This window comes from Capsicum annuum, unplaced genomic scaffold (assembly GCF_002878395.1).
Source record: "Capsicum annuum cultivar UCD-10X-F1 unplaced genomic scaffold, UCD10Xv1.1 ctg52611, whole genome shotgun sequence".
NCBI lineage: Eukaryota > Viridiplantae > Streptophyta > Magnoliopsida > Solanales > Solanaceae > Capsicum > Capsicum annuum.
In genome coordinates, this window is record NW_025860656.1 from 1 (window position 1) to 5,019 (window position 5,019).

Below are 5,019 nucleotides of genomic sequence, written 5' to 3' on the forward strand. Positions count from 1 at the left end.
AGATACTTTAGTTGTAGAAAGAATCTACTTTATTTATAAATTTAACCAAAAAGGGCCCAAAATGCCCTTCAATTATGTGAAATGATGCAAAAATGTTCTCCGCCTACGGTCTACTTATTGGACCTAAAATGCCCTTGTTATCTACCTATTGGGCCTAAAATACCCTTTCCGTCTACCTATTGGGCTATTTGCCCTTTTATTAAGAAAAAATTATATAATACAACAACATGTTTTTATTAAACTACATAAAATCCCTATCATTTTATTAATATTAACCAAATAAATAGTGCATAATATCAATTTTTCATCATTCTAAATTGATCTGATAAATTTAAAAAATAACACAAATATTTATTTTTAAAAAATTATTACATATACATAATCGATTAGTTGGTTGTCAGATATAGGATATAAAATATTTACTTTTATAACAAATTCTAATATATAGAAAAATAATTACGTATTAAATTTCTATATTTCTTATTTATTGCCTGTTTTTATGAAAGCCTTTGTTCATTCCTTTTTTATATAATATATTAAAATTTTATGTTTTTCATTTTTATTGTCTGCTTTCACGATACCTCCATAAAAATATATGGTATATTTATACTATAAAAATTCATGATATATTTATATATTATATAAATTATATTTATATCATAAAAATACATGGTATATTTATATCATACAAATTATATTTTGACCATATAAATTATATTTATACCATAAACAGTATTTTAGATATAAAATGTTTATACCATGTAATGCTGAAAATATATGTTTATATTTAATAAATAATTTTTTAACAAGAAAGTACTTCCGACATAATAAGATATACCATGAATATTTATCCCATAAATTATACCAAATAACAATAATATGACTTTGACATAAATTATATTTATACAACAAAAATAAATGGTATATTTGTACTTCCAACATAATGATTTTTATTTCATGAATATTTATTCATAAAAAATTATGGTTAACCTGTTATATTAGAATTAAAAATACACGATAATGAAATAATACTAGATGATTAACATACATGAAAATAAAATGAAACATACAGGAGTAAATAATGAAATACTTAGTTTATTTAAAAATATTTGAAGTTTGAATTTAAGAGAGAGAAAGATTTGAAAGCAAAAATGATCTTTTTCACTTTTAATTTGAAGATTGAAAATATATCTCTTAAATTAAGGTGCATTGATAATTAGTTATAGCATTAAATTATGAATTATAATTATCTTTTCCAATTTTTTTAAATGACTATATATGTAAAAAAAAAAAATTATTTTTGTAATATTGAAAAAGTACAATTATTTATGTAATTAAGTTTTAAGGATGACCGTTCCATATAATTTGCCTAAATAAAAGCGCAAGATAGGCCTAATAGGTAAACGTGAAGGGTATTTTAGGCCTAGTAGGTAGGTGAGAAAGACATTTTCGGTCCAATAGGTAGATGGAAAGGACATTTTAGGCTCAATAAATAGACAGAGAGCGTTTTTGCATCATTTTACATAGTTGGAGGACATTTTAGGTTCTTTCCCGTAAATTTAAATTTCTGCTAGATTGATTAAGAGCATGTTTGGATAGGATTAAAAAAAAAAATCTTTTTAGCTTATGAGCTTAAAATCTCCAGATAAGTGCTTATAAATTAAGCAGATAAGTGTTTAGATAGAAGTATTGAAACTGAAAAAAATCATTAATGTTTTTGGTAACTAAATATTCTTAAACACTTTTTTGTTATCAAAATAACTTAAATATCCTTAAAGTTGTTAATAACATAAATAAGTTGAATTATATATAATTTTTAATTCTAAAAATTTAAAAATAAAGTTAGAAAGATGAAGAATAAACTAGAGGTAAGAGACGGAGAGAAGCGACAAACAAAAAATGAAATTAAAACAATATATTTAAGGATTATAAATTTGGGGTATTATAGGAATTGAAGAAAAATATAAAGGATAAAAAAATAAATGTATTGGTCAAAATTAAAAGAATTTTAATCTAAAAAGTTAAAAAAACAAAGCCACTCAATTTCTCACCTTTTACTTTTTTTAATCAATTTTTAGCTTTTTTAAAAATAAATTTTTTATTTTATCAAACATCTAAAAAAACCTAAAAGATATATATTAAAAACTGATTTAACCGATTTTAATTCCATCAAAAGACTAAATTATTGAGATACTTTAGGCTTATTGAAGTTACCCCGCATATTCTCGGTTCTCGAGTTGGCTATTATAGCCCTCTGCTGGAAATAAAATTAAGAGAAACAGATTTTCAATCTGGCTTGTTGAAATGGTCCCTCTATTCTCAAGTTGGCTATCTAAAGCCCTTTCGGATTTTCACTTAATACTTTCAACCTTTTTGTTGTACCCTGTTTTTAAAAAATGAATTTAAGTTTTGTGCACCGTTAGTCAGTGTACAAAATATTATATTATAGATAAATTTACTATTGTAGGTTACCTAATTTTTTCTTTTTTAATTTTTACATAAATAATAGAATAACCTACAATAACAGGTCAAATTTATCGAATATTTTGTATAGTAACGATGCACAGAACTTAAAACTCTTTAAAAAAACACCTCTAACAAAGTTAAAGTTAGAGCTCTGCAATTTATATATGCAAAGCTCATCCATAAATTCAATGACTACAAAAATATAGAAACCTTTATTTTTCCTTGGATGAGATATAATACAAGAAGATAGCAACCTAAATTTGATGTCCCTTTGTCAAGCCGAAGCAACCAAGAACAGAACCCTCTCCCTGACCTTCGAAAAGGCAAGTATCACTGAGACAATTAAGAAGGAAAATAGCAAGATCAAAAAGAGCTAATGCACTCCTCTGCTTTCATGCCAAGAGTGCAGCTTTTCTCCTCCCCATATCAACTGAAAACAGTACCCCTTCTTAGAGCTTTTACTCATCAGCATTATGTAATGAAACTCACTTTGCCCCAAATCGATTATGTAGTCCTAAGAACGGATAGAAAATTGTTGATTCCTTGAAGCATTACTATATAAACTCGTCCATATCTGATTTTGTCAGGGCAAACTCCGCTCTAGAGAAATAGTTGGCAAGCCACATAGGAGAGTTAAAATGCACTAGGAAAGCGCCGTGCGCTAAGGTTGACCAAGAAAGCATGCATTGGATTTCAAACTTGAGACCCCATGGGAGATGCCCTGCTCAACCAACTCGATCACACTTGTGGATATGTTTGGCACTGTGCTTCCACTGCATTCAAACCATCGAGTCAAAGACAATGGGAATAAGTAAAACTTTGGAGGAACTTCCAAGCTGACTTAAAGATCTTAAAAAGCCAATTTTGTTGGTGTCACCTACTTTTGTAAAGAATGAAATTTTGAAAGAACCAACTCCTGCCACAAGTGCCATACTAACATCCATAGGACTTTATTCCCTTTGACGATTCAGTTGTCTGCCTAAAAGCCAAAATTTCCCTGTTTTGTCTCTTTGCCAAATTCCAGAATCATCCAGTGAAGATTGTTTAGTTTATATGCACTAGACCATAGCACAAATTTCCATCATTCACTCATTGATTCATATATAGCTTTTCAAATTTCCTCCACAAAATGTGTCGAAACAAGACTTTCAACGTACAAACAAAATTGACTTTCATAACCACAATGGATCTGAACTTGAGGATGCTTGAAAGAGTTGTGTCTTGAATTATATAGTAATAAACATGAACCGTGTTGCAGTAAAATTTCACCATTATGGGAGATGAAAACTGGCAAAATTGGATGCTCAATAGTTGTAATATAGGGGATTGAAGTCACCTTAGTCCACGACTCCACAAGTTCATATGTCTTGATTACCCACACATCCATCCGGACCTCATGACAGTCACAAAATACACATAGATTACCACCTGAAGTCCCTAATTCCCAATCATTATTACCATCAACAAGACTGGCCAATTCAACATTTTCATATGTCTCGTTTACTAGGATTAATGAAGCGACAAACCATGAATCACTCATATCACTATAACGAGTAGCAAGTTGACATTAGCTAGTCAAAGTTGTCACTATTTTTAATTTAGAGACTTTTTTGTCAACTCCCACCTAATTTTCTCGAGTAGCAATCCTATGAAGTCTTCCGTTTACATATTTAGCAGGATCAGTGCAAAATATAATACCTGGGTACTCTTGAATCATTTCCCAAGAATTAGTTCTTACACTATAAATCCGAAACTCATTCTGAAACCCATAGTCACTATGTAATATTCCCATAACTTCTACTAAAATCATCTTGACACTCATTATAACCAATACCATCGCCATATACGAACTAGAATGCACATCACTTCCTGAAAGTGGCAGTTCCTTAAACTTCCTTATAGACGGATTCCATAGAAATAGATTGTGAGAACTACCAGAAATACATAATAATCCATTACACGAACCCACAATGTTATAGTCAACACATGTCTCTTTGCACGGAAAATCAAGCTCAGCGGTTATATGAGAAGATTAATGATACCTAATTGTATCAAGAGAGCACCTGTAAAACCTTAGGCTATTCTCACAATAGCTACTAAAAAGAAGCCCATTGGCAGCAAAATATTGTTTGTTGGTTGAAAATTTGATGGGTTTTGATGAATTGGGGAGTTGAAATGAGAGAAATCGAAGATTTCGAACGCACCTCATCCTTAACAAGTATTTCACGGGTAGTCTTACCAGTATTTCAGATATAATTTCTGGAGGAAGAACTGTTACTGGTTGTGGTTCATGGGCCATTGATATTGTTGCTGTCTGTTGAGAAATTTATAAAGCGTGTCAGATAAAAAAAAGGTTTTGGATGCGCGTCAACTTAAACCTATTTGCAGTGTTGCAACCTCTTTCAAGAACTTGGCCGCTAGGATAAGCAAAACAATTCACCATTAAAAAGTGATTCTTTTTTTTAGTGAAATGAACAAGAATAGTCATTCGGCGGAAACTATTTCCAACGGAATGATAAAAAACTTTTATATAAACCCTGTACTATATCAACT

At 29.9% G+C, this 5,019-nt stretch overlaps 1 pseudogene; it reads right to left on the reverse strand.

The window, feature by feature from the left end:
* Positions 1-2,570: 2,570 nt before the first annotated feature.
* On the reverse strand, positions 2,571-4,946 carry LOC124892965 (annotated as a pseudogene).
* Positions 4,947-5,019: the final 73 nt, after the last annotated feature.